General features: G+C 36.5%; 1 long non-coding RNA gene across 1 annotated transcript in view; it reads right to left on the bottom strand.

Annotated features, from left to right (window-relative positions):
• Nucleotides 1-26,382, bottom strand: part of LOC141572868 (uncharacterized) — a 698,703-nt gene that overhangs the window by 581,704 nt on the left and 90,617 nt on the right. The window lies entirely within an intron of this gene.

The following is a 26,382-nucleotide window of genomic DNA, read 5'->3' as shown; positions in this document are numbered from 1 at the left end:
TATAGGCAAAATTTAACTCAGGTGTCAATCCACGGTTTTAAATTATTTCATTATTAGGTAGGAAATATAACTCAATAGCCAAAATATTCAACTCCAGATAAAAAAGTAAAACAGAGTATAAGTAAAATAAGTTTTATGAACATGTAGAAAATCAAGCGTCTCTCCTCTTACCCTAACAACCAAAACAAACCAAATAAGCTGCAAAATCTTAATTTTTTAGCCAACAAGAAATCTGTGGATACAAGAAACATAAATAAATCCATTTGAGAAATGAAAAGGACCTTCGTGGAAGAGACCACAGCGGCTTACATTCCAGGCATAGTGACAAGAATGAGGACAAATGCACCACTGATGGTTTTAAGGAGGAATGAAGAGAACTTGCAACAAACGTTTAACCACCATATGGAATTACATACTGGAATTCAAAGGAGCCACAGCCACAAAGTGTTATCTGCACCCACATGACAACCCTTTCCCATAGTTCTCCACCTGGTACAGAGGCAATGCCCCAGCAACTAAAAAAGCTGGCAGTCAGATTAAGAACAGAAAGATCACCCATTGTTAGGAAAGCTGGTGGTTCACCTGTAAAGCACTGAGAAATTTCTGGAATTTCTCTAAGTATGAGGTTAATTGGGGGACAAAGAGGGTTTTTTGTTTTTTTGGGTTTTGTTTTTGTTTTGTTTTTAATAGATGTCCTCAAATTGAAGAAATTCCCTCTTTGGTTTGCTGGGAATTTATTTTATTATGAATGAAGGTTGAATTTTCATATATTTTTCTGCACCAATTTAGATAATACAGTTGGCATCAGAAGTGAAATTCTCTAGAGTGACCCTGATGCACTAAAACATGGTGAAAGCATTACTTGGGAAAAGGATGAAGGGACAAAGAGTGATAAACCTTTAATGCCTAGATAGCTACCAAGTCACCTGTAGAATGAGACAGCAGGTGCTCTGCCATCAGTTACTAGAGGCAAAAGTTACTGATGAATTTTAGAAATACCATGCTTCCCCAAAAATAAGACCTAGCCAGACCGTCAGCTCTAATGCATCTTTTGGAGCAAAAATTAATACAAGACCTGGCCTTAATTTACTATAAGACCCGATATAATATACTATACTATACTATACTATACTATACTATATATATAATATATATAATAAATATATATATAATATATAATAAATATAATATAATATAATTAATATAATATAATATAATATAATACCAGGTCTTATATTAATTTTTGCTCCAAAAGACACATTAGAGCTGATTGTCTGGCTAGGTCTTATTTGGGGGGAAACACGGTAGCAGACCCAACTCCCAAGAACACATACAGAAATGTAAAATCATGACAAACAAGCTAAACATAACATCTCTTATTTTATCTTTAATAGCTAAAATCAAAGTAAAGCAATGTTGGGGTGGATTCTGGTGCTACATTAAGCTCAGATTTTGGCCTGTCCCAGGTACAACCTCAAGCTTTATAGCCATCACCAAAAAGGAAAATTACGCTGGAAAAACAAACAACACTTCAATACCATCTGGTCACCAAAAAGGTAGTGCAGGTTGTGGGGGACAAAAAAACCCACTGAAACAGGGGAGTATAATGTGAAGGAATTGTCTCATTTTGTGAATCGATATCATCGGCTTCCTGAAGAGGCTTTACTAAATGGATTGTGAGAGTGACTAATTTAGATGCAGTTTTTTTGTTTGTTTTTTATTTTTGTTGTTTTTTTGTTTTTTTCGTTTTGTTTTGTTTTGTATGTTGCAGAATGGACGAGTATGTCTGGGGTGATGCAAGACCAATAGCTCACTACTGAATGATCACAGATGACTGTACAGTTTCCCCAGGGGAATGGCCCTGAACATAGCTGGCAAGCAGACCACGTCAGGCCTCTACTGGCAGCCTTGGGAGGCTATAAATAGGTCCTGACAGAAATAGACACTTATTCTGGATAGAGATTTGCATACCTGGTGCTAGATGCAAAGTCTCGAAACACTTTAAAAGGACTGGGAAAGAACTTGACTAATTTGGACCACCACATTCCATTCCTTTAGAACAAGGAACACAGTTTATAGCCAACAGTATGAGGACAATCTAATGATGATTCTTACAATGTAGAAATGGGTTCCAAGTCTGCATTGTCAGTGTTTGGAATTTGTTTATGATGAACTGTTACATAACTATGATGAAGGCATAATACGCTATTTTATTAACTGGAACACTTACTTCATTTTTATATAATCCTTCACTTTATTGCTTTTATATTCATCTTTAAGTCCTCATAAATTGTATGTTCTCTATAAACTACCTGGTGTCTACAAAAATAGCACACAGCAAATCCACACAAATCTGTAAAGATAATGTTGATGACAATGATTGATATGTGTATAAAAAGTATACAACGTTAAGTAAAACTTAATTTCCATTCCATTATAAAAGAATGTCTAGGGAAAATTAGAACAAAAGAAGAAAATGTAAGAGAAAGAAATTAATTATAGAAATTTCTAAAAGCAAGATTTAAAAAAAAAGGGAAAGGAAGAAAGAAATCACTTAACAAAACTGTTCAGGAAAACATGTAATAAGAAACAAGAAATGCTTAAGGCAATGATGCTGCAGCAATTATATCCACATCCCTTTCTACTGGACACTTCAAGAAGTCTCAACTCACATGGCGGGAGACCTCCTTCTTAAAGGTTGGTTTACTTATTGTCTTAGCCTTTTTTCTTTTAAAATTACTCAACTCTCCATCAATGGTATTAAAGCAAAATGCTAACATGGACAAGAAATTGATTGTTGTAAGAATTTGTTTTATGAATGGGTTACTTGATTATTTTGACTGAATATGGGCTAATAATGGGCCTTGCCATGTTATAGTAATTCATTAATGACAGACATTCATTCCTTTATATTCATCAAATGCCCCCATTTTGTACATTTTCCCCATAACGGTAGTGATGGAAGAAGTACCACAGAAAATACAGGCCTCTCCCAGGTCAAGAGCATCCACGGATATAGCCACCTGTGTTAAAGCTGGCAAGGATATGAGTTTATCTGGTTGAATTTCCTCCTTTGAATACAGGAGAAATTTCAACTCCACTGAGACTCACCTGAAATCACACAGGTGGTTAACTGCAGATCTAGTGTGAAGTCCCAATCTTCTCACCAGTTTTTCTACTCCCTACTCTTTCTACATTTCTTAATCCAGATATCCTATATCAAACAGGGAATCAATTTATATTTGTCAGGTTTCTACAGAGAAACATAATCAGTAGAATGGGTATATACAGAGAAAGATATTTATTATAAAATAATTGGTTCACATGATTATGAAATTGGGCAAGTCTAAAATTTGCAGTGTGGACTCGTAGCCTGGAGACCCAGGGGAACTAACTGATGGTGTATATGACGTCCAGAGTTTAGAGAAATTCATACAAGAATCCTAAAGACATACCTATCTTAATAAGTCACCCAGGAAGCTTTTGTTCAAGTCTCAAAGTGTGTGGATAGGGGATGAACTTAAAGATACCAAAATGTCACCATTGTAATTCTAACCAGGATTTAATATTTAAGACAACAATGACATTATTTAAATGTAAGAATTATTATTTATTACCTTCCATTCCTATCTTCTGGTTCATTTGGGTTTCTGATCTGTATTCAAGAGCACTAAATTTACTTTGAATACAATTCAAGGATATTGCTTATTGCAAAATGATTCGAATATGAAACTAGTCTTTTTAGGGGCACCATCTGTTGTTCATGACACTTTAAATGAAGGCGATTTCAGTTGCTAAATATTCCACAGAAACATATGAAGAGAACTCAAAGGGTTTGGGTTTCTAAGAATATACAATATCCCCTAAGCATGAAATAAAACCCTTTCTTTAAAGTGTTTGCAATAACAAAGAACTGTTTAATTATATTTAATATACATAGATCTTTTCTGGAAAAGCAAAATAACACAGGAATTAGATCAAGCCTTCTGTAAAGCAAGTGGAATGATAATCAGTGATGATCTTATTTACAATCAAGTAAGGACAGAAACAAACGGAGGGAAAGCAACTTGCCAAAATTAAGTGGTTCTGAAAAGGCTAACTGATGTGTTCCCCTTTACTTAAAACATAAATGAGTCAATTGTGCAAGGACAGAGTTGAGCTTTGGAGGGCAAGTGTTCTAATGTCATTTCTCTGGAGGAGTTAATCAGACTTCCCAAGCCTTAGCAATTCGTTTTTAAATGACTTGAACACGCTAGAACATCTCAGAGGAATAATTGATGAATACTAAGATTCTACATCCCTTGAAAATAAGAAGTTATCAGGCAAATATTTAGACATAAGAGTAACTATTAGTAATGTTTTGAGCTCCTTGGATGAAAGGTTTTCAAGAACAGCTCAGTCGGACTATTACAAAAGAATAGGAGCTGCCATCTTTTGTGAACCACTCTAATCTATAATAATCTACCCTGTCAATAAACCAGTTAAACTGTGGCTTTGTCGGAGAGCTGGGGTCAGAAAGAATTCTCGTAGATTGTCATTTTGCTCTCTACAGGGTGTGCTACATATCATTTTAAAATGATATGCTGTGTTCAATATTTTATATGACTGAAGGATAACTCTAGACTTGGATTTATTGCCACACATACTTGCAGCTAAATCATATAATATTACTTCAAACACTATTTTAAGTGATCAGCTAGCATAACTGATGATTAACTCTTTTATATATAAATTCATTTGGTCTCATTTGTCATTTACTACTTTATTGTTTTACAGTTATCTAAAATATTTTATACCTGGAAAATTCTTTGACATCTTTACATACAATCTAATTCTGTTGGAGTTTGATAACTGAAAAAGAAAACTTGCTCTTGTTTTGAAAAATTATTTTAAGATTTTGTTTTGTTTTTACCTTGAAGTTGCTATGATTTGGTAAAAAGCTCTTTGTTTTGGGACAAAAACCAATGCTATCTTATTGTAAACACTTGTTTTCAATATGGCTAAGAAAAAAAATCAGGACAGATATAATTTCTTACATTTATATCTGAATTACTGATATCTTGTGCAAATATCAATTCATCCTGAATTTCAGTTAAAATTGTATTTAATTGTCCCCAACTTTCCTCACAGTGACTAAATACTTAAACTTCAACAATAATGTTATATTCCAAAGTTTAAACCAGCAACTTCACTCAACAAAAATCAATGACATGCTATCCAAGACATGTATCATTTAGTACATAGAGAACTCAATAAGCCAATAGTTTTCTTATTCAAAAGAAAGAAGAAAATTATCTAATATGGGCAATGATTACATAATGATTACAGAAAACATTTATCTTTTTTGAAATAAAAATATTAACTGACAAGAATATGAGGACAGAGTTGTTCACAAAACATGTTGTTTTTTCCTTTTCTTTTCTGAAAATGTTTTGACAGTTAAGCAATGTAATTAAGTGAAGCAAGACCTGGGTTTGTAAGTATAGAGACTGATATTCTATTTATTTTCTCAAAACTTTAATGGAGCCTCTTGATGTGATATGGGACCCACCAACTAATTACTATAGCTTCTAACCTTACACTCAAGTTTAGTCAGGCATTGTGATTGCTGTGTTAAAATAGAAACTAAATGACTCAAAGTAATTCTGCACAATTATTTTGTGTAACATCTGCACAATAAATAAGGCATTATATTTTGGTATATAGGATCAGATGGCAGTAGATTATGATTAATAAAATATCATAAGGTTCTATACGAATAATATACATTGATCAAATACATGATTGCCTACTGGACATTTACCTATGAATAACCTCTGGAAGCACTGTGTGTATGTAATATTATGTCTCAAGTAGATATAAATCAAGAAGAAAGGTGATCCAGGAAGCAGAGGAGCCAGGTATTTGTGTCTCTCTCACTCAAGTGAAGATAAAGTCCATGTAACCTAAGGTAAATTAATGAGTGTCTAGTTCTCATCCCCCTTTCCCACCTCCATAAAATAAAAATGATTACACACGCCAAGGATCACAGAAATGCCAAATGATAATCTTGTTCATCTACACTCTAAATCTCGAACAAAATACCCCATGTAAACTGCATTAAGCTAACTTTACTTTTCAATGTCAATTTTATGTCTATTTAGAGTTACTCTGTGGGGAAAAGTTCTATAGCAAACAGGCTGAAATGATGAAGTCTCTGTAAACTACACTACAGTGGGGAAGTAGTCTCAAGAGTGGAGATGGATCATGTTGTATATACCATAAATTTCCAAATTTGTTTGTCAATTATATCTCAATAAAGCTGGGGGACAAAAGGTAAAAAATGTAGAAGAAAGAGCTAAAGACAAATAAAGCTCCAGGCCTACTATGTTTATATAATTTTAATGGATTGCACATAAAGAGTAATGTGATGGGAATTGTATAAAAGAATAGAACATGGGAGATTTATCAGAAAAACGAATTAAAGGTTTCCAGGAATATAACACATTAAATTGTGCTAACAGTGACAGTAATGATTAAAATGAAATCAAATTAAGTACTTAAAATATGAAGAAACATTAAATCTTCAGGTAAAAGCATAATATCTTTGTAATTGCCAAGTCTGTGACCAAGATTTTCAAGACAATTTCTGTTCTCGTGACTAGGTTTATAGACTGCTTTTATAGCCACTGCTAACTTCCACATATAGTAAGTAAATCATCCACCAAATTACCTATCATCCCTTCATGAATTTATCTGTTTTTCAGCTAACAGCACGTACTACATGGCTGGCTGAATTAAATTCTGATTAGGAATATTATGAAATCTCTTAACATAATTCATCATTTGAAAATTTCAAATGTGCTCTCTCAGAGGATTCTACAAAATTAACACCTATGTTGAACTTAACTATAAATTATTTAATTTCTAAAATAGCGTATAAATATTAGAAAGGAGGAAGCAAATGTATCTTTATTTGCAGATGGCATGAGTTGAAATGCCAAGTATGTGGGTCATGTGTTCACCCTCTAGACAAATCACTGTCCCTTAGAGGGGAGTGAAGAACTGTCAATGGTCCAGCTTGAACCACATGCCTATTCCAGTGAGTACCTATTTGGAAGCTCTATAAGAACACTATGGATTAAATAGAATCAGTTCTCCTAAGGAAGGAAAGAATTTTTAGCAGAAGGCAGGGGAAAGGAATGCTAGACAATTGAAAAAAAAGAAAAAATGGCTATCTTATTGGATTACTATGAGCTTTAAATAAGACTACAAACTTAAAGTACTTAGCACAGTATCTAATATATAATAAGTTCTCATAAAATGTTAATTATTAAAGTAGAGACCATCTTGCCCTTTTCAGATGCTCCTACTTTTGACTAAGAAGTAAAAATGACTGCCTTTTCTTTAAAAAAATATCGAGAAGGCAGGATTTCTGATCAATACTGCAGAGTAGGTAAATGCTGTGCTTGCCTCCTCTCATGACCACATCAAAATTACAACTAAACTACAGAATAATCACTATTGAGAATCACCTGAAGTTTAGTTGAACAGAAGTTTTAAAACTAAGGACATACATAAAAAGTCACATCAAGACTGGTAGGAGGATCTATCCGGAGAAATCCAAAACTCCAATTCAAAAATCTTTATGCACTCCTATGTTTATTGCAGCACTATACACAATAGCCAAGACCTGGAAACAACCGAAATGCCCATCAGTAGATGACTGGATTAAGAAACTGTGGTATATTTATACAATGGAGTATTACGCAGCCATAAAGAAGAAAGAAATCTTACCATTTGCAACAACATGGATGGACCTAGAGAATATTATGTTAAGTGAAATAAGTCAGAAAGAGAAAGACAAATACCATATGATCTCACTTATATGCGGAATCTAAAGAAAAGAATAAGTGAATGAACTAATCAGAGACAGTTTTGGAAACATGGAGGAAAAACAGAGGGTTGCTAGAAGGGCGGGGGGGTGGGGATAAGGGGAAGGTGAGAGGTTTTGAAAAATAGTCGGTAACCACAAGATGGTCATGGGGGTTTGAAAATTAATTTGGGGAACGTACAGAGGGATAGTGGATGGGGGGAGGGGGGTCCACACAGTGTGAGGGATATAAATGATAAACGTCTAAGTTTTGCTTTGTCTTGTGCACCTGAAACTAATTAAAAAAAAAAAAATAAATAAAATAAAAAAATAAAAAAATGGAAAGGAAATGGAAAAAAAAAAAAAAGACTGGTAGGAGGGACAGAGATGAGAAGTGGGCTTGTCCCACACCCACAAGTGGCAGTTAAAATCGTGAGGGATATCTAGGCTACAGAGGTCCCCCCTGAGGAACAGGGGATCCCAGCCCCACACCAGGCTCCCCAGCCCAGAGTTCCAGTGCTTGGAAGAGAAGTCCCCATAATTTCTGGTTGTGAAAACCAGCAGACATTGTGGCTGAGTGAGATGGAGGGCTGCTGGAGTCCCAAGTATTCTTTCTAAAGGACCCACACATGGACTCACTCACTGACAGATTTACTAGCTTTGAGCTCCAGCACAGGCTCAGCAGCTTGAAAGGTGCCAGGGACATACGGGGAGGAACTGAATGGTCTGGGCTCAGGGTGAGGGCTGGAGGGGGAGCTTTCCCCCAGACAGAAGTGCTGGCAGAAGCCATTCTTCCTTTGTTGTCTTCCCAACCCCCAGCATGCATACCCAAGCAGCCGCGGTTTCTGATTCTCCATTAACCTAGCTAACACGCTTCACCATAGTGATTCTGTGAAACTCCATCCCACTAAACTTGTGGGCTCACTCAAGCCACTTTCAGTGGCTTCTCCATATAAACAGCCTGTCTTGGCTCATGTTGCAGACTTTCCTAAAATCTCTGAAAGATTCACAAACCCCAAACAAGCAGTATCTGGCCTCGGCATGACCTGTACCTCTTGCTGAGGGTCCCCAAGCTCTCCATTGCTAGCAGCCAACCTTGGTTCACGATTTGACCTCCCCGGGCACCTCCAAGTCCAGCACAGGTGGCAGCCACTTGTGGATTGCATTGTGGCTCATGCCAAGTGTTCCCTGTCATGGCACAGGTGGAGGTTAAACTTGGCCTGTGGCAGGGCGCCTCCCAGGAGGCCCCAAGGCCAGCATGCCCAGTGGTTGGCTTCTGACACTGCCACTTCATCAGACAGCACACCCAAAGTGCACACAGGGCAGGCACCAGAGCCCTGTTAAAGCAAATACTGTTCCATTGGGTCAGCCTCTGCACCACAGCTCTTCCACTGTAGTCATGGCCAGTCCTCACAACCAATCAGCCTGAGGGTCAATCCCTCCCAATGATGTGCAAACAGTAACCAAGGTTCAACTACAACAGGAGGGCACACACAAGGGACACACCTGGAGCACCCAGCTCAGGTGACCAGGGAGACTGTGCCACTGGGTCCCACAGGACACCTACTACATGAGGTTACTCCACTAAGACTGGAAGACACAGCAGCCCTACCTAATACACAGAAACAAACACAGGGAGGCAGTCAAAATGGGGAGACAAAGAAAAATGTCCCAAATGAAAGAACAAACAAAGCTCCAGAAAAAGAATTAAACAAAATGGAGACAAGCAGTTTACCAGATGCAGAGTGCCAAACACTGGTTATAAGGATGATCAATGACCTCAGTGAGAACTTAAACAAAGAGATAGGAAACATTAAAGAGAGAAAGAGAGAGAAAGATAGAAAACAAAAAAAAAAGTCAGAAATGAAGACTATAATAACTGAAATAAAGCATGCATTAGAGGTAATCAATAGTACATTAGTTGAAGCAGAGGATTAATTTAGCAATTTTGGAAGACAAGATAGCAGAAAGCACCCAATCAGAACTGCAAAAAGAAAAAAAAAAAAAAAGATAATTAATGAGAATAGTTTAAGAGCCTCTGGGACAACATCAAGTGTACCAACATTAGCATAATAAGGATACCAGAAGGAGAAGAGAGAGAGACCAAGGACTTGAAAACCTATTAGAAGAAATAATGACAGAAAACTTAACTAGCCTAGTGAAGGAAATAGACATACAAGCCCAGGAAGTATAAGGTCTTAAATAAGATTAAGCCAAAGAGGTCCACACCAAGATACAACATAATTAAAATGCCAAAGGTTAAAGACAAACAATTTTAAAAGCAGCAAGAGAAAAGCAGTTAGTTACATACAAGAGAGCTCCCATAAGACTGTCAGCTGATTTCTCAACAGAAATTTTACAGGTCAGAAGGGACTGGCACAAAATATTCAAAGTGATGAAAAGCAAATACATATAACCAGCATTATTCTACCCAGCAAAGTTATAATTTAGAATGGAAGGACAGATAAAGAACTTCCCAGACAAGAAAAAGCTAAAGGCGTTCATAACCACTAAAGTAGTATCTCAGGAAATATTAAAGGATCTTCTTTAAGAAGAAAATAAATAAATAAATAAAAATATGAATAATAAAATGGCAATGACTACATACTTATCAACAATCACTTTAAATGTAAATGAATTGAAGGCTCCAATTAAAAGACATAAGGTGTAGGAAGACATATGCTTCCTACAAGAGACCCATTTCAGACTGAAAGACACACACACAGGCTGAAAGTAAAGGGATGGAAAAAGATATTTCATGAAAAAAGAAATAAGCAAAAAAAATCTGCAGTAGCAATACTTATACCAGACAAAATAGACTTTAAAACAAAAGCTATATTAAGAGACAAAGAAAACCCAGTAATTCCATGTCTGAGTATTTATCTGAAGGAATCCAAAACGCTAATTCAAAAAGACATATGCATCTACATGTTCATTGCAGCATTATTTAAAATAGCTAAGATATGGAGCAACCTAAGTGTCCATCAATAGACAAAGATAAAAAGTGGTACACATATACAATAGAATATTACTCAGCCATAAAAAATAATGAAATTTTGCCATCTTCAACAACATAAATGCACCTAGGGGTATTATGCTAAGTGAAATAAGTCAGACAGAGAAGATTACTCATTGACCACGGATTTCTACATTCAAATATAATTTAGGATACTTTTTTAATGTGCCAATCCAACAACACCAAAGTGACATTTACATACAGAGAAAAATAGTTTGAATTTGCACAGGTAGTATGACTACCCTTGAATAACGTATGAATAGGATAGAAGAATGATTATTAACAAAGAATAGTTATGAGGCTATACGAAATCCATTTTTGTGGGGGGAGGGGGGAAATAGTGTGCTTTTCCAGGACCCATGAACTCCAAGTCAAGTCGTTTTCCTTCCATCTAGTTGTGGAGGGTGCAGCTCAGCTCCAAGTCCAGTCACCATTTTCAATCTTAGTTGGAGGGGGCACAGCCCACCATACCAGGAGGGAATTGAACTGGCAACATTGTTAAGAGCTCACGCTCTAACCAACTGAGCCATCCATCCGCCACACTGGCAGCTCAGCGGCAGCTCTTTGTCTTTAGTCTAATTGTGGAGGGCAGAGCTCACTGGCCTGTGTGGGAATTGAACCGGTAATCCTGTTGTTAAGAGCTCATGCTCTAACCGCCCATAAAATCCTTTTGATGAGCTACCAGGAACGCACCAAAAATGCAAGTTATTTCTTCTGATGTCATGGATGGATGCTATGTTAATTCCATAATTTTCATTTTTACATATACTAGAAAGAAAGAAAAATGTTGATTCTTCTTTGCTTACCGTGTTTCCCGGAAATAAGACCTAGCCGGACAATCAGCTCTAATGCGTCTTTTGGAGCAAAAATTAATATAAGATCCAGTCTTATTTTACTATAATATAAGACTGGGTATAATGTAATGTAATGTCATATCATATCATATATCATACCATACCATACCATACCATATCATATCATATCATATCATATCAGGTCTTACGTTAATTTTTGCTCCAAAAGATGCATTAGAGCTGAAAATAAGACCATCTAGGTCTTTTTTTCAGGGAAACACGGTAGTAGGAGAACGGCTGCCTAAGAATTAGAACTATGTTAGCAAAATATAACTTTAAATCTTATTTCAAGACCTTTGCAAAATTTTGAGTATAGTTAGCAGGAATGTTCTTGAGAGTAAGAGAGATCGAGATCTTACTAACATGCAAAGGTCAAGGAAAGATATACACAATCTTAAGAAATCCCCAAGGTAGGAGTGGCAAGAAATTGTAAGAATAGTGGTTTTAGGTTATTTTCTGTTATCTGCTATGTTGTAGACTGCCATCATGATTTCAAAAGCTCTATTAAAATGTTCTTTATGTTGAAGTGATGCATTGGGAGGGACATGGTCACTCAATGGCAAAGTCAACAGCAGATTCAAAAGGGATATAACAAGCAGGGATCAAGAATTCAACATGAAATCTCACAAAGAGATGGCTGAGAGAGAGAGAGAGAGAGAGAGAGAGATAAAGACCTTCCCCATTTATCTGGAACCTCCTAGCTACCACTCAATGGCCAAACTTTGAAGTTACCGGTATGCTTGCATACAAATATATGACTGGACTGTCCACTATTTTCAGACAGACCATTTAATTTTTCCATGCATCATTAATTGTTTGAGTCACTGAAGTTTTTCAGTCACTGATATTCTTGCTTATTAATTATAGATTAATATTAGTCTATCTTCATCAATTAAACCTGCCTAGGGTTATTGGTTAACTCCATAATGTTAAGAGTGTTTATGAGCTATACCTTCTCAATAACTAGATTTTAGAGTTTAGGATTTACAAGTGTTGTAGCTTAATACAGAATTATCCATTATCCTCGTTCTACAAGCAATATGAATCTAATACCTCAACAAAATTATATGTGTGCATTAAAATAACAATGTTTTCCCTTCCAGAAGTGGAAAGAGAGTAGATGAGTCCCAGGCTTACTTGCCCAGCCTAAGGAGAACTCTGCAAAAAATTTGAAGAACCATTGGCCTACGAGATACCTTCAAATTCGTGCTCTCAACTGAGAATAAAGCTATTATTTTCTTGCATGATGAAGAAGTCACAATAGGGCAAGCCTCTGTTTGAACCATCATTTTCTAACTGGTCCTTTCATAATGCCAGGCAAATTTTATATATGACACAGATTGAAAAGAGAAGAATTACAGCCATCACTATATTGAATAAACTAGATCTATTGCCTGAACTCTTCTCCCTCTATTAGTTATAAAGGCATACCAGATCCAATTTAAGATTATCTTTCATGATCCAATTGTAATAATAAGAACCATTTACACTGTACATTTGGTGATTGTCATGTCACTCTCATGTAAAATTACATTTTCTCTTAGAGATAAATTGTTGAAAACTAAAGGCAGTGATCTCTCACCTCCAAATGCCTGTTGTCCCTCAAATTCCCTTCACATAGTTTCCTGGTAACCAAAAGGCACAAGATAAAGGTGAAAATGTTACCTAATTTCTCAAATCCACGTTTAATATTAAATAATAGAGAATCTGTAACCCTGATCTTAGACTCCCCACATTAATCAACCAGACAGTAATATAGTGGAAAAGGAGGTAAAATATATCGTCTTCATTTGTATTCTTTTCAGATTAACATTTAGAGCATATGGCCACCATGGTAATAAGCTAAAATAGTCAAAAGAGATGGTGAGATGGTTCAGATAATTAATTCATGTCTCTCAACTACAGATGTAACATTTTAAAGGTTTCCATTACAGAGTACAAGAGAACTATAACCTAGGATCACACTGGAGCATGCATTTTGTGAGTACAAATTCAGAAAGTACAATTACGAAAAAAAACTAATGAAAGGAAAGTAGGTTTAAACATGATAACATCACAAGGCATAACAAAAGTATACCATGTTACTATTACTCCCCTAAAGAAAGAAGTTAAAATAGAAAGAATGATCCTGTGTTGGCAACCCCACCCTGGCTAAGCAGCCTGTCTCTGAAAGGCCAGCCCCTGGGCCCTCCTAAAGTCAGAACGAGCTGATGCACGTCAGCAAAACAGACTGGACCGTCTAACTGTAGATTATCGCCTCTGGGAAAAAACAGTGGAGGGGAAGCTCTTGGTTTTCATAAGAAAATTTAGGTTCTGACTTATCACTGAAGGGGGTCATAAAACATGGGGTCACCCTGAGCAAAAGGGTTATGCTTTCAAACTACTTCAACTGAGAAGGATAATTTCTTCTGATTATACACAGGTCAAGGATTTTGTTCTGAGTATCCTAATGTTTTCTGGGCAAGCTTAACTTCTCGAGGTCCAGGTTGGCATGTGTCAGGGGATAACAGTGACACATCTGCTTCACCAACTTCCTAACCCTATCTGTGCCTGGTGCTCTTTTCTGTCCCAGCCAATGAATGTGCTGGTATCTCAAAACTGCAGGATTTGCTGAGCATACCTAAAGAGCCCCGCATCGTAGCCCCACAGGGATTTGCCCTAACTTGAATAACTTATATGTCATTTTTATTTCTGATTATTAATGCAATGAGGAGAGCTAAATTTTTAAAGCAATTCACAAAATTGTGACTGCTCAGCCTTCTTTCCTAACCAATGACAAAGCAAGAGTAGTGAACACAGGAAATACTAAAGGTTTTGTGTGTAAGTTTGTAGGGTAGGATTTTTAAATATCCAGTAAAGTCAATCAGAAAATAAAAATTACTGTTTATGGCTGTGAGAAAATTAGAAAAGACTAAATCCCGTGAAAAATACAAATTTTCCAAAATCTTCAGTTAGTCAGAAACTCAAGTTGTGTTGGATTGCAGTTCTACTGACTTCCCTAGATGTTTTCTGAATGCTTATAGCAATTTGGCTTATATTAAGCTTTTACCATCCTAAGATTGCTAAAGAGAGATGGGAAGACTATATTTCTTAGTTCTTGGTTTGGTTTTATGATGGATAACTTTTTTTTTTTATTACTTCAAATCATTTCACAGAACTTTAATCCCATTTTGAAGGAAAAGAAATAGATGTTGATGGTGCTTTTGAAATTAGGAGTAAGCTGCCAGTAACCTTGATGTCAGGTAGTGGAGCAAGTGATAAAATAATGAAATGAGAGGACACCTTATGGTGAACAAGGTAAATCCCAGTCCTCTCCACCAGAATCCATTAAAAGATCAATTTGTTCATTGATTTCTTTGCTTGTATAAAAATAAAAGAAAGGTATCTTTCACTCTAAATCTAACTTAGAAATTACATTATGTTGGTCTATTGCTATTGTCCTTAATTAGTTAAGAAGTGTTATCCTGAGCTATTACAATTACTATAAGCTATTAAAGACATGGAGTTGGTCCTGCTGATATACCTGTTGTTTTGACTCAACAGGAATTCTAAAAAGAATTATCTTATACTTGATAGTTGTCCATTATGGGCATTCAGAAATTTTAACATCTCTATATTTTCATTGAAAATATCCTCCAAATAAATCTAAATCCAATTCATTTTTAGTCATCCAGAAATGTTATTTTCCATATTTTTCTTATGAAGATTATTTCCTTTTATTTTTATCAGCAACAATTGTTTTGGTGCCCTCACCTTGTTTTTTAAAATTGTACTTACCTTCTGTACATAAATTGCTTTCTTCGGGTTTATATAACACTTTTTGTTTTTGTAGTAAGAACACTTAATATGAGATCTATCCTCCTAATAAATCTTAAGTGTGTAACAGATTATTGTTGACTGTAGGTACAATGTTGTATAGCAGAGCTCTAGAGCTTTCTCATCTTGCTTAACTGAAACATTATTCCTGTTGCTTAGTAACTCCCTATGCACCAATTATTGATGTCAGGCATCTGTGAGAATTTAAATTAAAAGTGTATTGATCAAATCCAAATCCCCATATTCTCTTATGACATTCTTAAGATTATTCACCTTAAATATATATTTTCCTAAATGTTTATTTGATATCCAAAATTTAACCAAAGTTTCAGAACTTAATATGGATATCACTTCAGAATTGCTTTAAGGTAACTCTGAACATTTCAGTTAATTAATATTCACCTTTATTGTTGTATACATTTATATCATCTTATTTTTTTCTTTCTAGTTTTGGTTTGGTACCTTTTTCAGAGAAATTAAGAGAAATTTACAACCATTTTGGGAGTCATTAACTACTTTTTCCAAATAGGACTCCCTGCCATCAAAGTTCCCCCACTATAGGTTAAGGGAAGGACTGAATTTGTTCTCTCTTGGAAAAGAAGCTTTTTCTTCTTGAAGCTCATTTCATCTGATTGGGAGACAGGAGGTCCTCCTAGACTTACTATATAAACTTTAAAAACCAGAAATCTGACCTGATCTTATACATAGTCTGACAGTAGATATTAAGGTGAAACATATTTATAACATATGCATGTACCAGCAAAATAAAGGATCCTTATTGTGACAGAAACGTTCTGTATTTTGACTGCATCAATGACAATAGTCTGGGTGTGACATTGTAATATAGTCATACAAAATGGTACCAATGGAGGAAGCTACTTAAAGGGTACATAGGATCTCTCTACTTCTTACAACTGTATGTGAATCAACAATTACCTCAAAATAAAATAAACTTCATGCTTCTAAAGTGCTCACTTACTGTGTTTCCCAGAAAATAGGACATAACTGAAAAATAAGCCCTAATATGATTTTTAGGATGACATCCCCTGAACATAAGCCCTAATGCGTCTTTTGGAGCAAAAATTAACATAAGACCGGTCTTATTTTCGTGCAAACACAGTAATCCCTCTCTGCCCGTCTGTGGAAGTTGGCAGACATGGAGAAAATCTCCCTGAGGTGTCCCAAATCCAATTTTCTCCAGGATAAAGCACTGTACTTGATTTTCTCTTACATTTTGAGTCAGAGATTTCTCTTGCATTTGGGCTCTGGAGTCCTAGTCTCAGTTTTGCCAGTAAATTAATGATCTAATTCATATTACTTTACTTTCTTGGACCTCAGTTTTCTCATATAAAATGAGGGACTGAGCTAGATATCTTTTAAATTTCTTTCATACTCTAAAATTCTATAATTCCGGGTACATGGAACTAGTGGCTAAGTAATTTTGAAGAAAATTATAGTAACTTTGACACATTATCAGAAGTGAGTCCTTAAGTAGGACATCTAACAACAAAGTCAATACCTTGATCTTGAGATTATACTGCTAAGCGAAATAAGTCAGACAGGAAAAGTAGAGGACCATATGATTTCACTGATATGTGGTATACAGAACTGAAAACAACAAAAGAACAACAAAAACAAATGAAGAAAAAAAAAACCTCATAGACACAGACAATAGTGTAGTGGTTACCAGAGAGTAAGGGGGGCGGGAGATGGTAGATGAAGGTATAGGGGATCAAATATTAATATATGGTGATGAAGAGAACTGACTCTGCGTGGTGAACACACAATGTGATATATAGATGATGTATCACAGAATTGTACACCTTAAATCAATGTAACTTTGCTAACAATTGTCACCCCACTAAACTTTAATTTAAAAAAAGTCAATACCTTGGACTCTTCAGGTATTTGTTGCCACACAGCAGCCTACCCGTCTGTCCCCTCGCACCTGCCCCTAAAGGAGAGTCTGTGAGACAGATCCTTTCAGAGACTTTGCTTCACCTTTGTGCTTACACCTTATAACTCCCTGTTTGGCCCCAGAAATATGGCTGGCTAGTCAAAGATGGGTACGACTCCCCACGGGGTGGGGGTGGGGGCAACCCAAGCCAGACACAGCACGTGGGGACCATCTGGGAAACTCATGGGGTTGATAGAGGTGGGCACAGCCCCCCACCTTCCCCCGGCTAAGGAGAGCCTCTGCCTCTGTGGCTGCACTCCTTCCCACAACCTGCAGGGGAAGTGACTCAGTGATGTGCTCTCCATCTATTCATATGCATAAAGGTTTTATCCCTTGGTGAAGTACCTATCCTGGGACTTAGCTGCCTGCAGGCAAGGGTGATTGGCTTAAATCAGTTTCCCATTGTAATGTATGGGATTCACAGATCTTGAGATTGACAAGCTTTACTTCTTTTACTTCCACACCTAACTAATAAAAGCCATGTGTTGGCACAATTCGGGGCTCAGTCCTTGAGGCTGCAGTCCCTTAGCCCCGCTTGCACTCTATTCTCGTCAACTGTCTTTCTTAACCTTATGCCACCCTCCTCGCTTCCCACAACTCCTGTCGTGCTGATGCGACAGGTATTGATCAACAATGGAAAGCTTTGAGTAGAAAGAAAGAGCACTTCAGGAATCCTTGAACAATTCAGTCTCCAGTTGTCAACTACGCATTATTCTTCCCATACTCCTCCCATTTTGTAACAACCTAGGTGACCTCTAACTCAACATTAATACTTTTCAAATGTACATATTAACATTACTTCTTGATGCAAAAATTTTGAACCAGGATCTCCTTAAGAGGGAGCTCTGTGATGACTGAGTGTCTTACTATCCTTTCACATTCTCAAGAATATACCTCATGATGGAAAACTGTTTGACTTAGTCATTCCTAAACTCCGTACAGTGTAAAAGCAAATTCAGATCAGTTGTAAAAATGCATCCATGTAGTTACTTTAATGTTTTGCTTTCAGTTTTTGTTAAAGATTGAAAAACGAAAAACAAAGACCACTTGAAAACCATTACTGAATATTCTTTTAAAACCTTTTTAAAGAGATTGTCTTTACATTGTTCAGGTTCCTCTGCAAAGGATTCATGCAGATTCAGCACAAATAGGGATATATCCTTGGAGAATTTAGAACCAGGAAAAAGCTTACTTCTAAAGAATTTATGCATCGACTTTCTTCACATAATTAGAATTTATATCCTATAAAGTTTTTTACATAGTCAGTGCTGCCTAATGCTCAGATCTCAATTTAAAGCTCAAACTCGGTACTCTTAGATTAGTAGTATTAAACACTTCTTGTTATACATTTAGAAAATCTCGTAAGTTACATCATATTAAGGAAAAAGATTTCTGGGTCCACACCAAGACATTCTGATTAAGCAGGTCTGGGATAAGGGCCTCAAATTTGCCTTTTTAATGAATATCCAAAATAACTATGATGCAAATAACCAATGGACCGCACATTGAGAAATATTAGCTTAATTTAAATTGTCTTCACTATTTTTGAAACTTCAAATGTGTATATTCTTATAGCAATAGCTTTATTATACACTTATTTTATTATAGATCATCTTCATTATTTTCTAGATTTAAGCATTATAAAATAATTTGTGCATCTCTGCATAAATATGAACGTATACTGGGGGAGTGCCAAAAAAATGTATACAAGTGGACACTTTGGTCAACTTTGCTCAAGCAGTAGTTCGCCGTAATCAGAAGTGTCTGGACACTGTGTGCACCTCTTATATTCTTATAGCAATAGCTTTAATAGCAACCCTAGCAGAAAATGGGCAAAGAATATGAATAAACAATGTAAAGAAAAAAATATCAAAACATTAACAAGCATTTAATGAGATGCTTAGGTTCACTGATTATCAGAGAAATGCAAATTAAAACAAAACTAACGTATCACCTTACTTTTAATACACTGGTAAACATTAAGAGGCTAGACACTGCCAAGGACTAGCAGGAATATAATGATACAAGAATGCAGCTATTCTGAGAAAAAGCTGTCAAACTTAGCCAGCTCTTCTCTTGCCGTAAGACTTTCCAGATAGGTATACAACCATCTTTATTTTCACCAAACCACCAGGAGCTCAGTCAGTTTCAGTCTTTGCTTTCTCCTTAAATCACCTCTCTCTTGACTTAAGGGAAGGCATAAAACACCTCCTTCTCGTGTGGAAGGGAATTAGACTCCCAGCACACCAACAGTGAAAATATTATTTCAAAATCTAACCCTTGACCCTTTGGTACCCTCCCCTCAATGCCAGTGAAGGGTTACTAGGAATCACATAGCCATCTTCACGCAGTCTCCCACCATCTCCCTTGAAAATCCTGCATTATAGATTCATACTACTTCAGAATGTGGTGTATGTTGAATCAGTTTTTCAGATTTACCCTTTTACTAACTATTGCCAGTATTTACATAGGTCCAATTGAAGAAGCAGATAAAACCAAGTGAAAAGATTTGACTTGATTTCTAACTGAGAAGGAGAGTAGATTCACACTACAAGAAGTAGGTTAACTTTTACAACTCACCCAGCACCTGAATATCTTTAGGGTCCCTTCTAGTTCTGAAAGTACAAGATTCTAGGAAGATTAGAATCCAGTTATCGAAAGCCTATGGAAAAATGGCCATTGAATTTCAAGAGAAAGATAAAGAACATGATATATACTCATAGATATATACGAGGTCGGACAATTAATTTCGTGAACTCATACTAGCAAAAGTGCTACCTATCTCATTGCTGAATATCACTAAGATCACCTTTGAAGTACCCCCCTTGGGGACCTATGCACTGATGCCAGCGCCTAGTCCACCCTTCAAAGCAATTTTGGAACTCTTTCTGGAATGGCCATCAGAGCTGTCATCGTATTGCCCTTGATGTCCTGAATGTCATCAAAATGTTTCCTTTCAATATTTCCTTTATTTTCAGGTAAAGAAAGAAGTCATTGGGGGCCAGATCAGGTGACTGGGGAAGGTGTTCTAATACAGTTATTTGTTTACTGGCTGAAACCTCCCTTTGCTTTTATTCATCAGTGAGCTCCTTCAGGACCATTTTTGCACACACCTTTCTCATGCCAAGATTTTCAGTTAAGATTTTCCTGTTTCTCTATTGGTGTTCACTTGGTCAGCTATGCTTCTCATAGTCAGCCGATGATTTTGATGCATAATTCTATGAATTTTTGTAATGTTTTCGTCAGTTCTGCACGTTACTAGCCGCCCTGACCTCTCTTCCTCGATGATGCATTTTCTCCCCTCAGAAAAACGTTTAATCCATTTGTACCCTGCCCTTTTCTTCATGGCATTATCCCCATAAACTTGGACTAACATGTCCCTGATTTCACTTCCACTCTTGCCAAGTTTAACAAGAAATTTAATGTTTGTTCGTTGCTCTAATTCAAGCCCAGACAGTCTTGCGATGGCACACAAAAACACACAACAACAATCATGAACGCCACTCAGCAAGACACCGCCACACGGCAACGCCAACGCAGCTGTGAGACACTGATATACCAAGGTTATGAAACCTTACTGAGCTGTTTGTGCAGTGCTGCCAATGTAAGTGCACGGTGGCAAGTTTGTGAACGTAATTGTCAGACTTCGCGCGTGCACGTGTTAATCACTATAGTTATGTTTCTGACAATATAACTTAAAAGTGATTATACTTAACATTTTGTTAACTCATTTTTAAATAAAACTTATGAATAAATCATAATAATTTACACTTATGGATTCACCCTTAAAATTGAGAAAGTGCTATATTTCAAGTTTTTATGTAATACAGAGTATTTTTCTCCAAAGAAATGAGGTTCTTTTACTTTCAGAAAATTGGGTGACTTTCTCTATCTTCTCAGTATATTACTAGAGGCTTGTAGAGAAGTATTTCAAAGTGTGGGCAAGACCACATGTCTCAGATGTACCTGAGTATTATTTAAGGTATGCAAATTCCTAAGCCCATCCCAGATATATGAAAGTAGACTGTCTGAGGACAGGACTTTGGGATTTTGCATTTTAAAATCTCCCCAGTATTCTTAAGCAATAAACTCACATGCTAACGTACTTAAATGCTCAATTCAAAATTGAAAACCCACTGTTTTGTAATCTGCATTTGTGAAAAGTTCCTTTTTTAATATGTACTAAATAGATTCTCTTTAAATTTATAAACATCACCTTCTACAGAAAATCAGACTGGTTTCATGTTTAGGACTATGCATTACAACTCAAGAAATATTTTATTCCCTGTGCCACCATTTTCCCCTATGAATGATATCAGTACATTATTTAAATTCACTGTGATAAATAGGATATACAGTAATTCCTTTTCTTGCCTCAGAGACGTACTGTGAGGTTAATTAAATAACAGCTGCAAAATACTTTCGGCTCCTTAGAGAAAGACATTATATAAGACATTATATTATATATGCAGCATTCTGTCCTCTCCTTTGAACACAGGGATAATTGTTCTTGAGAAATCATCCCAATGGCTGAGAAAACCACCATGACATGGCTTGGTTCACAAGCATTATTTCACAAGAGCAAATTTTTGTCACACTTGGTGTCAGACCCAGTGAACAGGATGCTTCTATTCTTTGCACAAAGACCACTGCCATCTTGTGGAATACCATGTTGTCCTTATCTTGGGCTTCTATTTCATTTGTGTGAAATGGTGACAAGATAATTTGGGTTTTCTGTTGAGGAGGATTGGTGACATACATAATTTTAGTCATCCAGAGGCTTGTTATCTGTGGTACAGGAGGGCTCTGGGAGACCACCCTGAAGGTCAGGCAGTGTTAATGGGAGGAAGAGCTTTATAAACAAGACATCTCCTGGGGCCTTTGAACTCTACTTATCTCTCAAATGAGGCTTGCCACATCAATGTGCTTTAGTGTCTCATGATAGTCTGGAATTAGGGCTAAAAAAGAGGGGGGAAAAATCATCACTGGCGATCATTAAATCCAATGATGATTGCTCTGGGAAAAATATGTCAGTCACTAAATGTTGTTTGTATTCATTTGTCAAAAGAAGAAGAGGGACTGATTACAGAAAATAAATGAAATAAGACTGTGAAACAGCCCTGAAATCTATCAAGTTTGATAAATAACTGTCATATTTTGACAAACATGATGAATTTTTAAACCCATTCTACAAAGACAGGTTTTCATGAAGGAAGATTCCTTTCTAGATTTTCTCAGATTAGTTGAAAGGCTTAGATGTATACCTAGAGAAAATGCAGCAAATGTCTTTAATTTATTCCTGAGAAAAGTTTGCCTTAAGAAGTAATACTACATGAAAAAAACATAGTCTTTCCGAGCAGAAATATTGCCTTTTACTTCTATGAAGCAGGCATTCCTTCAGAACACATATATTGGGTTTTCTTTATTTGCATTTTTAAAATGTTTGTGGCTGAGTCAGCTTTAGGAAAAAAAGTAAATAGATGAAACTTGTCTTTGATGCCTTCATCTCCCCACTTTTACTCCACCCCACTTTAACTATCTTCCCTCAGCTGGGAGTTTTCTCACCTCTGTCCAGAGGCCTTAGCTGCTCTAGTCATCAGATAACTGAAATTAAAATCAATATACACTAAAGTGTTAGAGACTGAATAAGTCACTCCACTGAGCAATAGGTGCATCTCTGGATAATTATCAGTCAGTCAGTGCTTAATCCATAAGGTAGAATATCAAAAGAAAGAATCTAGAAAACTGGGCAGGAAAGAGAGTTTGTTTTTTTTTTCTTTCTTTCTTTCTTTCTTTCTTTCTTTCTTTTTTTTTTTTTTTTTTTTTTTCTGGAACCCAAGATTTCATTATATGGGCAGCCATCTCTTCAGCTTATTGATTTTTAAAAGTTCAAAAAACACTTGGACAAGAGTAACATCCTAAGTCCTTCAAATAAAATGTTGTCTTCTTACCCTAGCATCAAATCTTATCTCAGTACAGTTGGTACATCCAAAAGAAATAAAAGTCAACCCAAAGTATAAAAGAATAATAGATGAGTTTACTGAAATATCTTGAAGAGGCAGCAAAAAGAGGGACGAGGAATACAACACATAATACAAAGACTTTTTTTTCTATAATGTTTTGGATAGATTTTACTCTTAATTTCATGAATTAAAGCAATTAATCCCCTAAATTTTTCATCTTTGTGTTTCCAAAAGCACCCCCAGCCTTCTATTCCATTTTTCTTATGTGAGCAGAATTCTTTATGCCGCATTTCTACCCAGTGTCTTAGCCAGTACATCAGAAACCCAGAAACGACAAAGAAATCCCCTTAAAGAGTGGAGAGAGGGTCAATTATTTTGCTCCTTTAGCATGAGTAATATCACATTATCAAAAAAGAGAAATGGTCTCTGCTTGAGTACCATTTTATCCCAGCCACAGTTGGTCCTCATTCAGCGCTCTGAAGGAAATGTGTGCAAATCAGCAGTGCATGGAAGACACTTCCCTTCTTCCCTCGGGTCTAAGTACACAGTCACTGGTTGATGATGCTCGTCCTGGAGCACCATTCCCCATGCTTTGGCCTCGCAAACTCCAACTCATGCTTAAAGAGCCTCTGTTAACTCACATATGGAAATGTGTTCTCTAGCAGAGATTTCTATGAACGTCCTCCCTCACAGGCTATTTGTTTGTTTCTCACAGCAATGAAACTTTTTTTTTTTAATTTAAGATATGGGCATCTACAAGAAATCATATATTTCCACTTCCCAATTGCCTGTCAGTTGAATATGGCCATAAAACTAAGTGCTGGTCACTGATATGTGAGCTGAAATGGATGCGTTCATCTTCAGAGATGTGCTCTTCAGGGAATTCTCAAGAGTCACAACTTCCGTACTTTCCCTTTCCTGCTGGCTAGAGTGAGGATGTGGGTGGGAACCATTATGGACCACGTGGAGGAAGCAACACACTGGAGATGACAAAGGAGGAACCTAGTACCTTAATACCATAGAACCACAATACCAGCCCTGCAATATTATGCCCAGAATGTCAGGTATGAGAAAAACGATTGCATTTATTTTGAGTCTCAGCATGCAAACTCAGGAGGTCTCCATCATTTCCAATAGCACTCTGTGCAGGCTTCTCTTGAGACAGATTTCTTTGATTCAATAAATGGTAGCTTTCTTATATACAGACTGCAAATGTGGGGCAGACAGGATACCTGTTCATATCTGTATTCCAGTACCAGGTACACTGTATGTTTACAATAAATATTTGCTGGCTGGATAAATGGATGGATGGATGGACAAATAAATGAAATAGACAAATGATTGTGTGATCAGTTTGTAGTTACTCAGATTCAGATATTTTTACCTTGTAACTTAATGAAGTTTTCTAACTTGGGATTTGAGGCATACTATTTTAATTATAATAAAAAAAAGAAGTAAACTTTGTTAGAAAAAATGCTGTAATGGGTAATATGTGGTGATTTTCTAAAATGATCGATGTGAGCACAAATATATTCAATAACACTTATTTCTCAAATGGGATTATCTTCTAATCAACAGTCTCTCTTCACACAAAGTCCTAGTACCAGTACTGGTTCTGTTTTTATCTTTCTTACTTTTATCAAGTTCTTCTACTGACAGAGGTAGAAGCTCTAAATAAAACAAGCTGTAAAATTTCTCAGAAGCTACCTGTACTTACATAAATCCCATTTCTAATATACAAGGCCTCTGGACTCAAGCGTTGCTGCTATTGAACTCTTATTGTTCCTCTGTCTCCGTCCCTTTGCATTTCCACTTTCATACATTGTTCTGTACTGCTGTGTGGGAGAAACTTCCTGAGCAGTCAGAAAACCAAACTCTTCATTTATACATAACAATTTGCCCTTGGTACAGAGTATTCATCTGGGTTGAGAGGGCAATTTCACCCATTCTTTACTCCAGGAGATGTCACCTGTAATCTTCTGTTGGTGTCTGCAGACACTCCTACAGACTGCAGTTGAAGGACTCCCAGAAACAGCTCTCCTGTCTCAAGATGGCATTGGCTTGCCTCCATGGCATGGCTGGCTCCATGTTCCTGAACTTTCTGACACCAGTAATAGTATCACCCACTCTAGCTTCACGGTTTGCTGGTCTGCTCATGCGTTTGAATGTGTTTTTCCTTTGGGGTGTGGGGTTCTTGACCTTCAGTTTCCACTGATCTTTCTGTTCTCTCTCTTTTTAGCAAGTTGGGCATTATTGAGCCATAAGAATCCAGATGTAAAGCATAACAGTCAGGAGAAGTACCTCTCGGAGTATTTCTTCTACTTCATGTCCCTTCCCCATTTCCATCCCTCCCCAAGATACACACACACACACACACACACACACACACACACACGCACACACACGCACATGCACATTCTCTTTCTGTGACCTTTCCCTGTCCTCATTTCAAAATCTCTCCCTTCCACAACTACTATGAGGCAAGGGTCAAATGCTTATGCTTATTTTGCAAAAGCTGCAGCTGGCATTCAAACTGCTGCTATACTTGCAGAAAAATAATTTTCAATATCTGTTCTCCTTTAACTCTTTCACAGTCTACTTAACGTGGTTAACTCCAGTTATTGAATAAGACCTATAAAACATGATCTTGTCCTTCAGAGATTTTATTCTATGAAATATATATACATGTATACATATATATATACATATATATGTATATAAAAAAGCCCTATTCCTGTATGCAGTGTTTTTTGTTTGTTTTGTTATGACATAAGTTTATGTTTATCTGTCTACAACATGCCATAGCATTTTAACTTATTTCATTCATCACTCTCTTGGAGTTTGAAACCAAAGCCCTGGCAATACTGATTAAGTGGGGATCTGAATAAGTTATTTATTTTTTTCCTGTTTTAAATAGATAACCA

Source organism: Rhinolophus sinicus, linkage group LG01 (genome assembly GCF_036562045.2).
Source record: "Rhinolophus sinicus isolate RSC01 linkage group LG01, ASM3656204v1, whole genome shotgun sequence".
Classification (NCBI taxonomy): Eukaryota; Metazoa; Chordata; class Mammalia; order Chiroptera; family Rhinolophidae; genus Rhinolophus; species Rhinolophus sinicus.
The sequence above is the reverse complement of the archived record's forward strand: the minus strand, read 5'-3'. Positions and strand labels throughout refer to the sequence as shown.